Here is a 12,705-nt window from a genome sequence, read left to right as displayed (position 1 = left end):
CTGTTATGAATAATTTTAGATGTGATTTGCTATCCTAAGAACCCCATTGGAAAACTTCTAATGCTTTGCTTTTCAAATATTATCTTTAAAAAAAACAACCATGTGTGATAAATAAAGGGGGGGACAGCTCCCTTTAATGGACACCCAGCCAGCCTCTTAGCTGTAAAATCCCTCTTGGTAGCTGTTCTTTACTTGCTTTACCTGTAAAGGGTTAAAAAGTCCCCCCAGGTAAAGAAAAAACAGTGGGCACCTGACCAAAAGAGCCAATGGGAAGGTAGAACTTTTTAAAATTGGGAAAGAAACTTTCCCTTTGTCTGTTGTTCTCTGGGCTAGAGGGACAGAGCAGCCGTGCTATAAACAGCTTAAGCCAGGTATGATCATAAATTATCAGATCATGCCTAGAACTACTTATCCTAACTCCAAATGTTTAAGTAGATCAGAATGTTTAGCAAGACGTAATTAGGGTTATTTCTTTTATTTCTTATTGGCTTGTGAACTCCTCTGTGCTAACCCCAGATGCCTTTGTTTGCTTGTAACCTTTAAGCTGAACCCCCAAGAAAGCTATTTTAGGGTGCTTGATTTTTGAAATTGCTCTTTTAAAATCTAGCAAAAGCCTAAATTCCAAATATATTCCTGTCAAGGCTGAATCCCAACTCTGTCACTCCAATGGCAGAAGTGGGGCCCGCAAGGATTTTAAAAATTAATACTGGCCACTCCAGGCTTGTATTACACTCCCAAAGTTACAGTTTTTCTCTGACCTTGGCTTGGTAAACGCTGCCACCACCGAAAGGCAAAAAAAACCTTTGAACCCAGGAAGGAGCACTTGGGAATTCCTCCCTGTGGGATACCCTCAAGCCCTTTCGTCCCCCATCCAGGGAAGAGCTAAGAAAGAAAACAAAGGAAATTAGCTGCGGCTACCAGCTAATCAAACATGCACAAACCTCTTAGGACACCAAAAATCCAATTCTGTTCTTAAGAAAGGTAAATTTTATTAAAAACAAAAAGAAAGAAAATGCATTTGGAATTTAGGCTTTTGCTTAACCCTTTACAGATAAAGCTGGTAAAGAACAGCTACCAAGAGGGATTTTACAGCTAACTGGCTGGGTGTCCATCAAAGGGAGCTATCCCTCCCTTTATTTATCACAACATGCAACACAACTCATTCATTCAATTTGTATGAAAATAGTGTTCATCAACATGCAGTGATTTGCTCATCCAGTGGATGCTATAAGCATGGGCTATGAGTTGGAAAGAAAGTAAAATGGCAGAACTGAGCCAATCATAATAGCACTGTGCTAATTCACACTCATGACTAGGAGAGCAATTGAAAAATATTGCTTTTTGTAAATTAGTAAGCTGAACAACATTTTAAAAGGAAGGCTTCAAAAATTGATTTTGTTCATTTATTTGACAAAATACTTTTCACAGCATACTATTAAATAATGTTGTAGCATATTTTGTAACAATAATGAAGTATTTTGTAATATGAGACTTCATTACAGCGCTCCTCCACTGATATTATCACAGAGGACGGAGAGCCTGCTTTAGTTTGTGTGAGATTTATAAAATGCACTCTGGCGAGGTTCTATTATATAAGGATCATAATTTAGGAAATCAGTGAGAGAGTTTCTAAAAAATGTGTTACCCAGATTGGAAAACAGCTATTGGACTTAGGAAGTAGATGGGGTAAAAAGACACTCCCTTCGGAAAAAGTACACCTACACTGGAATAAAAGACCGGCAGCACAGCCATGGCTGTCCTGAGTCAGCTGACTTGGGCTTGGGCTGCAGGGCTATAAATCACACTGTAGATGTTTCGGCTGGAGCCTGGGCTCTGGGATCCTCCCACTCATGGGGTCTCAGAACTCAGGCTCCAGCCCAAGCCTGAATGTCTACGCAGCAGTTCTATAGCCCCACAGCCCGAGCCCTGTAAGCCCAAGTCAGCCGAGCCAAGCCAGTCGCATGTATTTAATTGCTGTGTAGACGTACCCAAGTGCTCAAGTCTGCCCCCCTTACTGAGTAGTAGATTACTGTCTGTAAACCTCTCTACTCAATGGTAAATGTGGCAGAATATTGTCAATAAGCAGGGCCCAATGTCTTGTCACTGGGGCTAAGAGAAAGCTGAAAAAAGTTTATGAACATCTGTTCACCAATTCACTCTGACAATAGTTTGTGGATCTTTGTATTTACCTTTCATGCATATTTGTAAGAGTTTATTTTTCCTCAAAAATGTTTGAAGAAAGTGAACATCTGGTGAATATTTGCGTAAATGTATTTACACAAAAGTTTATTCCAGAAAGGTTCACATAGCCACCTAGGAATCTCTTTGGATTTCCTTACCCCAGGCTATAAGAGTTTCAATCATCCAACCAGGGAACATGAAAAAATGCCTTGTGACCTTCAGTGATTAATCACACAACACAACTAATAAATAGCAAATATTTCACAAACAACCTATATCTGGTCACACAGGGTCAGACTTTCAGAATGACTCAGCAGCCAAAATTGGGGCCAGATTTCCAAAACAACACAGCACCCATGAGCATCCACAGAGAACAATGGGTGTAGCAGAGTGCTGAGCACTTTGGAAAATCTGATCTCAGTTGTGGGTCATGAGCCCCTCAGAAAATTCTGGTCATGAAGGTTTTGTCTAACAGTTTTTAATAACAAAATATTAGCAAAAATAAAAGCCCATCCAGGGATAATTATTGGCATAGAAAAATAAAAAGGACTAAATTTTTTGAATAAGTGATTCACTCTGAATCATTCACCCAGCAATATCTGTCACTAAGGGCCACGCTGAGACAAACCTCCTTGGGATGGGATGGGATGGGATGGGATGGGATGGGATGGGATGGGATGGGATGGGATGGGATGGGATGGGAAGGAGAAATAAGACTGGAGGAAGACTACTAGAATTCACAGTTTCCAAAGGAATTTCATTAAATGACAATGAAATCCAAGCAACTGAATCTATGTCCTTAGTTGTACAGAATTCCTTTTGGGGTTTTTTTGGTGGTGAAGGATGGGAGACATAAAGCTTGGATATTTTTATCTAACACGGCTAGTTTCATTTAAAAGGAAAGAGGAAAAAACTCAGAAAAAAATACATGTTTTAAAGAAACCTCTCTTTTTTTGTGCTTCAAAGCAACCCTAAGGTTTCAGCAATAGAAGTTCATATTGCAGGCAGATGCCTACATTCATTCAGGTAGGTTCTCGGTGATGTAACTCTGTCCCCATCTACTGCTGTAATAAAGTTTGTGGGAAGCTTTGGCTTTATATAGCCAACCAAGTATCCCAGAATGACCTGAGCAAGCCCTCAAAGGAGGCAGCAACAAACTGAAGCCTGTAGATGATCCAGAAAATAGGAGTCTCCAGTGAAGCCTTTACAAGGGAAAAAAATCTGAAGGTGGAAAGGAAGATGTATATAAAAGCGAGCGAGAGAGAGAGAGAGAATGAGGATGCTGGCCAACGTACAAGGTAAGTGAAGGCTCTTGCACATGTCCATTCATAGCTACATCAATGTAGTTTAGAAAAGGTCAAGGAAAGGTGGTGTGGAAATCCCCATAGAAAGCAACCATGTTGCTGTGTAAGGTATCTTAGGAAAGGATTGTAGTATCAAGCTTCCAGCCTTCTTTGTACTGCTTCCCCACAGCATTCCTGGGGTGAGATTTGCGAAATTTCACTAAACCCCCAAATCTCTCTTTCAGTTGTTCATGCCATATCAGTATTTCAGTCTCCGGCATTGTTACAAATGAACTAAAATGACTTGTAACGGCTTTCATTTCCTAATCCAATATGCATGCATTATTGCATTAGCACTTTGCACTTATATTAAATTATGATCCTGCTAGTGTAGTTTAATGTGTTTGAGCTACATTAATGAAACATAAATAAACTTTCATAGAGCCTGATGCTGGCATCAGTCACAGACTGCAAACTTCCATAAGAGAAGAGAAAGAGGAGCCTGCAGCATCAGATGGTCACACATCTGGCTCTATGGAAAAGTATGTGTGCGTGTCTGTGTAGGAGTAGGTAATTAACAGTAATTAACATCTGTTTATATAATACATATGATATATACACATACAACCTGATACACACACACACACACACACCAAGCTGGGGCAAACCTTGTTGGGATGGGAAGGAGGAATATGGCTGGGCTATTGAAAATTATATGACAAAAGAAAACATATTCCAGATGGCACAAGCTCATGACCTAGTAGTATCCAACCCATTCTTTACACAAAGAGATGAACATCTTATTACTTACAAGAATGGAAGGACTAGAAGCCAAATTGATTACTTGCTTGTTTCTCAGCAGAAAATAAAAGATATAAAAGACTGCAAGGGCAGGAGAGAGTCTTATGAGTCAATATAGACCACCTAAATATTTCTCTTAGAACAAAAGTACAAAGAAAAATCAAAGAAGGTAAAACCAAAGATAAGATGACAAAAATTAGAAGGTAAGGCTAAAGAGGATTTTACTTCATCTTCTCCATAAGTGACTCCTTAGACACCACACGCAGAAGGAGTGGATAAATGTGGGGGGTTTATGGCAACAAATATATTGGACAGTTCAAAACAAGTTGTGGGTATTAAACAAGAAACTTGGAGTGAAGAAGTACAAGGCATGATAAAAGAAAAATGTTTAAACTCTGACAAAGAAGTAGGAGCAAATGAGACCTGGAAGAATACATGGCTATAAAGAAATTGACCAGGAATGTAGCTACAAAAGCAAAAGCAACGGCTTAGAACAAATGAAGGAGAAAGGGGAAAGTGTATAGATTGGCAAGGAACAGAAGCAGCAAAAATAAAAAGGAAGTGAGGTTCGCCCAATATTAAATTAATACGGTAGCATAAAGAATCAATGGAAAAAGGTATTTTGAACAGCTTTTAAATGAAGAAAATCCAAGACAGCAAAGTTACTTCAAAATGATGAACTTTAGTGTAGTCGAGCCTATCACACCAGATGACATGGCAAATACTATCAAAGAAATAACTAACAAGGCCCTACATCCAGACAAAATCCCTGTTGAGGCATGGAAAACATTTGTAAAGAAGGTACCCATCTGTTGACATCCCTGTTCAATTCAATCATGAGATGGGAAAAGATCTAAAACACAGAAAGGAAAAGTATCTTGGTGCCAATATACAAGGTGAAAGGTGATGCTGACAACTGCACAAATTATAGAGGTATAAAGCTGATAAGTCATACAAAAGAAACTGTGGAAGAGAGTCATCGATAAGAGACGAAGAAGTGAAGCAGATATTAGTGCAATTCAATATGGCTTCATGCCAGGAAGGTTGACAATAGATGCTGTTTCTGCATTGAGACAGCTAGTGAAAAACTAGAGAGAAAAGGAAAAATATTCACTTGATGTTCATGGATCTGGAAAAGGCGGAGTTCCAAGAAAAGTCATCTGGTGGTGTATGAGTGAGAAAATGGGACTAGAATGTTCAAGTCTCATAGACTATCAGAGTTGGAAGGGACCTCAGGAGATCATCTAGTCCAACTCCCTGCTCAAAGCAGGCACAATCCCCAATTTTTTTTGACCCAGATCCCTAAATGGCCCCCTCAAGGATTGAACTCACAACCCTGGGTTTAGCAGGCCAATGCTCAAACCACTGAGCTATCCCTCCTCCTCCCCTGTATATAGTCATGTATATAGGGGCAATGTCAATAGTCCGCCCTTTTAGTAGTGAAACAAGTAAAGGTGGGAGTACATCAGGGATCAGCACTGAGCCCTTTCTTGTTTATCCTTGTCTTGAAGACCCTCACAGGGAACATACAGAAGGAGGCACCTTGGTACATGCTGTTTGCAGGTAATATCATTCTATGCAGTGAGAAGATAGTGTAAAAGAGGATTTTGATAAATGGAGAGATGCTTTGGAGAGGATGGTCCCTTCTGACCTTAATATCTATGAGGCATGGGCTCAAAATAAGCAGAGGAATTATCCTTGAAACTAGATGGGCAGGCAGTAGTGAAAATGCAAAGTTTCAAGTATCTGCATTCCAGAATCTGGGAAATGGAGGATGAATTAGAGGATGATAAACACCTGGTTCAAGTGGAGAGAGATAAGTGGTGTAGTGTGTGACAGGAAGATACCAGTAAAATTAAAAGGGAAAGTCTATAAAGTGGTCTGTCCAGGTTTAATATATGGTTCTAAATGTTGGGCACCAAAGAAGAAACATGAGGAAATGATCCATTCCACCAAAATGAAAATGTTGAGAGAGATGAGTGGTAATCAGGAAAGACTGTCTGAGGAATGTATATGTTAGAGACATGATCGAAATAATACCCATAAGTGCAGACTCAGATGGTCTGGCCATGTAAAGTGCAGTCCTGACAATTATGTGAGTAAAAGAGTCCAACAGATCAAGATTAAAGGAAAAGGACAGAGAGGCCAACCCAAGAAGTAGTGGGATGTCACAAAGGAAGACATGTTAGCATGAGGTGCGATAGAAGATATGGCATTGAACAGAGCACTCTGGAAGAAGAAGATTCCTACAGTGGACCCTATTTGATGGGATTAACACAAGGAAGTAGAAGGAAGTAGAAAAAAATATAGATAGATAGATAGATAGATAGATAGATAGATAGATAGATAGATAGATAGATATAGAGCCAGATGTATTACCATATTATACTGTCGTGTGTGTGTGTGTGTGTATAGAATTTATACACAAAGATGTATTAGACCAAATCCACATTACAGAAAGCATTATTTACAGCCTGATTTTAAAAATTAAATCCAGCTGCAGCAGTGAGGAAACCTACTGACAACATAACAGAGATGCTCTTACATGCCTCATGACAACAAAACAAAAAAATCTTTTGTACTACCAAGGAGAACACTAATTACAGAAAAAAATATTAATGAAATTTGTGACAGGATTCCTTTTGTTGTGAAGCCCAAGCCTGCAGCTTTTAACTACACAAAAATAATCAAGGAAACTTACCCATGATTGCAAGTTTGGATACACTACAAAAGGCCATACCAAAACTGCCAATGACTGCCTACTGCAAAGCTACTAATTTACAGACACTCATTGTCAGAGCAGAATTAAAACCTAGTATAGGAGTGCACTCCTGTCATTTAAAGAGATGCAGCCTTTGTCAACATCTGCATCCAGCTTCCATATTCACCAGCTGCACTACAGGCAAATATGACAGAACAAAACAACATCCGCATCCACCTTCTGCATTCACTACATCTGTTACAGGCAAAAATGACAGCAAAAAGTGATTCCCAATATGCAAATTCACAAATAATGGTTTATTTCATCACGTCAACATGCAGAAGGTAAGAAACAGTATGTGGGGAAAACATACAGCGACCTCCATAAAAGATTTAGAAATTACAAGTAATCTATCATTAACGGAAAAGTTGACCAGCCAGGGGCCAGGCACAACAGCATCAGCAGCTGCAGTGTATCAGATAAGAAAATATTCCTCACTGAATAAGTGTCAAGGCCCGAATAACAGGTGTAAAGAGAATTTCTGGATATACTGTTTGAAAACAGCGTCTACTGAAGGATTTAACACTGAGGATCCTTCATTCTAGCCTTTTCAACGTGAAATCTTGAACGTTGTAGACATGTAATTGATTATTAAACTAGGTTAGAAATAAAAGTGGACCCAAGATTGGAAATAGTAACAAAGTTGTAACAGAGCACCGATTCTTTAAAGGAATTCCTTATGATTTTTAAATGAAAATTCAATATGCTTGTTTATAACTGATGAGAACAAGGACTAACTGATAACAAGTGACCATATTATTTTGTATTGGGGAGGCATCTGGAATCCCCAGCCATGGACCAGAACCCCTATTGTGCTATAGAAACATAGAACAAAAAGACAGTCTTTGCTTATATATTGAGAATTTGTCAGTTTCCGCCATGTTGTATTCTGCTTGTACAAATCAATATGCATCCTATGCCCAGAGGAAGGATAGAATATGGTCTGCACATATTACCCATGTATGATTGTTATCCTTTACAGGGCCCATTAGAAACTCAGCATTCACTTTGCAGGTGCCTACAGTCACTATAGTGCCTTCCTATATAGAGAGCAAGAAATACTCTGGTACTGCTGTCACTGCAAGGAGGCACATGTTGAGTTTTTAATATCACCTACTGGGTGATAATACAGGTAGGCCATGATGTATAACCCATTTAATATATCTGGCTATTTACTTATTATGTATTTATGCAGCAAACTTAGATAGACTGGTACGTTATGATGGGCTGTATCTTACAACAGAATATGAAAGTTCTGTTCTAGGAAAGGCTAGAAGAGTTGGATAACACATTCACCCTTAAAGGTTTGTACGTAGCCATAAGGTATTTCAATTACAAGATCTGACAGAGAGTCTATTCAATAGCTATAGACCGGGATCTACAGGCTGGGAGGGGCTTAAGTGCCTTATTTCATTTAGACTGGTCTTTAACCTCCAGTAATGCCCTCCAGAGAATAATGCTGATTTTGGTATCTCTTACAGAAACATTCTATCTTTGTGTTCTAAAAAGACATCAAGATGATAGTTCAGTTAGCTTGGTATGGTGTCCTGTCAAGCTAAACAGAGCATTCAATCTTGATTAATACAAACATTCCTAAATTTCCTTGACTGCCATACATCCAGTCTTCTTAGAGGCATTGTTTTGATGGGTCAGGAAAAACAAATTACAATGTGCAGATTGAGGGTATGTCTACACAATAGAGAAAAACCCATGGCTAGCCTGTGCCAGCCGACTCGGGCTCATGGGGCTCAGCGGGTGGGACTGTTTCATTGCTGTGTAGACTTCCGGACTCAGACCCTCCTACCCAGAGGGTCCCAGACTCCAGCCCATGCCCAGAAGTCTACATAGCAATGAAACAGTCCTGCCGCAGCCTGAACCCCCCCGAGCCCAAGTTGCCTGGCACGGGTTAGCTGCGGGTTTTTCTTTGCTGTGTAGACATACCTTGGAAGGCCTAGTTACAGTTAACATGTACTTCTCTTTTTAACTTTACAACAGAGCAGGAAATGTAAATTTTACAAACTGCAGCTCTTTGTTTTAAGGGGGAGGTTAAATCTCTTGTCCATAGAGTAGTGGATTGGTTTGGGGACTTTGCCCTTCCCCCAAAGATATTTAGGACCCAGGGGATCTTTGCAACAGAGTAAAGGTGTGTTAGAAAAACACTAGTTTGCTTCCCATCCCAACCCACTTATTTTAGCAAGAAGAGGTAGATACAGAAAACCCCCAGTTTGAGCATTCATTTAAGGTCTAAACTCCTTGATACCACAATTTTCTGTTGGTTGGGTTGTGTTGATGTTACCGGTTTTGGTGGCACTAAAGCAAACAAGCATGGCTTTGTGTCATAAAGAACACAGAGAGACATCCATGTCTGACAAAGTGAAAGTGCAAAAGTGCTTTAAACATTTTTAATATCCTGATTTTAAGGCATATTGCATATAATAGGGATTAAATAAAATAGAACTGTTCAAATCATTTTACAATATACTTGCAGAATACAATGGAATAAGATGTTGCAGGTACAGTATATTCTACTGTTAATCCACTCATGCAACTAACTACTCTTCATGTCACTGAGAGTTGCACATGAGGATTGAGAGAAGTATATGGCCCTTGATTGTACTGCCTTTAGATTACTTTTGGCAAAGAGGATGTTTCTTTATGAATCTTGTTGGTTTTCTTTTGGTGAAAACTTTGTTTAACCTACAGTGGCCAGAGTCACCAGCAGTCTCCAGCTGCTTTATGTTGCTCTGATGACACAAATCACTCAAACCTGGTTTAACCAGCTAATTAAACCGAACAGCTACTTTATATTATAGTGAAGTGCAAAGCTGCCAGAATCCATCAGTGAATCTGGCTCAGTATATTTGCCTAGCCCATGGATTTGTCTTATAGCCATATAGGTATATATGCCACTGCTAACAGCTCATTTGAAAATGCCACATTTCTGGTGATGCAACTGTGTGTTTCCATAGGACTCTGATCATATACTTGATTGGCATGTAATGTTATACTGTAAGAAAGCTGGAATGTACCAGTGAATATTTAGCATTTCACATTATGGAGATTATTGAAATAAGTATATGATGGAGTTATGTCCTGTGTGTCCGAGTTGTTTGCAAAGAAATATGCTAGTGTTGGAGAGAGGCACCTATGTTTGGGGCAGGCTTCAATCTGCTTTATGAGATAGATTTGCAAGCCAGTTCATAAGATCTATCACTGAGACAGCTCCCTTCCTCAATGTCTGAGAAAAAGGCATTTCCAGCCATGCCAACCAGAACACAGATGGGCAAGTACTGTAGTTCTGTGGCAGACCAGTTAAAAAAGAACAAGAAATATCTCTCTCAATACACTGGATCCAACTAGAGGGCTGCATTTATAATATGAGCATTGTAAGGCAACAGATCAATGAGATTGGAATACCGTTTTAGCTCTTGATATGTTCTCTTCTCAGACCTTCTCAGGCCAATCTATTTAGCAATTGAGCACACAGGTTCTCAGACACTGAGATGGTAGCATCCTTCCCCTGAAACACAGGGGGGATACAAAACTTTTCCACACTGTTCGATGCATCAGGATACACTTTAAAGATACATTCATTCTCCCCTCAACAACTGAGCCAATGTTTGGGGGTTTTAATTATAAGAATTTTATTTGATGTTGTATCTGGTCCCCTCACATTTTCTCCATCCCCAGTTCTTCAAAGCCACATATCACTGCTCTTCAGCCTCTCTTCATGACACACTTTCATTTTTATTTATCTTTCTCCTTCCACAAGTCACCCATCCTCAGTCTGTCTTTTCCAATAAGTAGTCTGCCATTTGGCCGATTCAGCAAGATAAGTAGGAGGCATAACATCCTCATCACACTGAGAGGTGGTAGGTGGGGCTAGCTCCTAAAAAATCATATCAATCATATCACGTTCACTTTGACAGCCACTCCTCCACAAATCTGGGCTGACAAGGGAGCCATGCATTTCTACAAAACTCAGTCCTATCCCAACATTTGAAGAAGTGATCTACACTCTCCTATAATTCCTCTCTCTCTCTCTGTTACTATCCTCTGCCTCTCGCAGTATCAATGATTGCAGAAAGGAAGTTTTCAAGGCCAGGACAGGAGATTTGTGTGAAGCATCATTTGTTGCTGTTATTATTTTTGTCTTGCCTGAAGCTTTTTGAAGTTTAAGAGATATTTAGACTGTAGAGCTTGTGGGTGGTGTCAGAACGGTTCTGACAACGTGCAGTGCTGCATCCGTCTCTAAACTGGCATCAGCAAATGGTAGTATGTCCATTGATTATGAATAGAAGATATTTTTTGGTTCACAGTGTGCAAGCCCCAATCAGTAAAAGCTACCAGATCAGCATTCATTTAGTCCAGTTTTGAAGAGGTTTGCCATCAGTCATTTGTCCATCTAGCTATATACCATCCTTGCGCTGTTTAGATGCCAAGAAATGGAAATAATTAGTGCTGAAGTGAGTCTTAATTGTTAAGTCATTTCTTCTCAATTCCCTTTTCCGAATGATTGCTCAGAATTAATTTACAGTATTTCATTTAGTTTAGAGGGTAACAATATGCTATCTGCATTGTACATTTGCTGTCCTGAACAATGAAAAAATTTTCGGGTAACATTTATATTGCATCCATTAGAGTAAGGTACAGGGCATGAATTACCCAAAGCTACAACAGTTGCCAGTGAAATCTTTATTTGCTATGCAAGCAACAAACATTACTATTGTATTCCCTATAATTAACATATGGTAACACAAATGCCACAGTAATATCAATTACTTTCAGTTGACAAAATTTGAAAATCTCACCCTATAATCTTTATGGCATGCCTAAATGACTTGCGCTCTTAAGTCACTTAGGGCTAGATTCACAAAGGGGCTTAGTCACCACTGACATTCACAAAACCACCACTCAGCTGCCGCCTAGTCCTGTGGGTGCCTAAATACCCATAGGCACCTCCGTTTTTGCAGATTGGCATATGCAAAGCTGCCTAAGTGCTGATGCTGCTTGGGGCCTTAGCTCACACCTAAGCCCTGACAGGATTTTCAAAACAAGACAGTCTCCCCACCTCTTTTCCCTGTCCGGCCCTGACTGAGCACACCTAACCCTCACAAAAGACAGCCAGAGGCAAGCAGGCTGGTAATCTGGGAGGCTGGCCGGCAGAGGTGTGTAATGTGAGAGATGCAGGTTTGAATCCCCACTAGGCCTGACTTGGAACAGAGACTTAAAAGAAGCTCTCCTACCTTCCAGGAGAATGCCTGAACCACCTGGCTACTGGGTATTCTGGGGTGGGCGTCTCTCCTCTTGAAGCTGTTCACTTTGTATAAATAAATTATTGGAGCAGGGACTTCCGGGTGAGTGCCCTAAACACTGGGCTAGAGAGCCACTCTCACTGTTCCAGGCCCAATGACTATGTAATTATTTATACAAAGTGGAACACCCCCACCAAGAGAGATTCTCCACCCTAGAATACCCAATAACCTAGTGGCTAGGGCACTCACCTGGAAGGGGGAAGACCTGGGTTCAAGTCTCTTCTCCAAATCAGCCAGAGGAGGGATCCGAGAACAGGTTTCCCACATCCCAGGTGAGTGCCCTAACCACTGGGTTATTGGCTAGCATCAGGGATCTCGCTCTTCTGTTGTTGTTTTTTCATAAGAAAGGGCTGAATTGCCTTCA

At 40.2% G+C, this 12,705-nt stretch overlaps 1 protein-coding gene across 4 annotated transcripts in view; it reads left to right on the top strand.

Moving 5' to 3' along the window:
* The window catches only part of GRIA3 (glutamate ionotropic receptor AMPA type subunit 3), a 223,403-nt gene that overhangs the window by 195,354 nt on the left and 15,344 nt on the right, over positions 1-12,705 (top strand). The gene's annotated exons all lie outside the window — the stretch shown is intronic.

The sequence above is a fragment of the Lepidochelys kempii genome, chromosome 9 (genome assembly GCF_965140265.1).
Source record: "Lepidochelys kempii isolate rLepKem1 chromosome 9, rLepKem1.hap2, whole genome shotgun sequence".
Lineage (NCBI taxonomy): Eukaryota > Metazoa > Chordata > Testudines > Cheloniidae > Lepidochelys > Lepidochelys kempii.
This window is presented reverse-complemented; position numbering and strand designations above follow the sequence as displayed.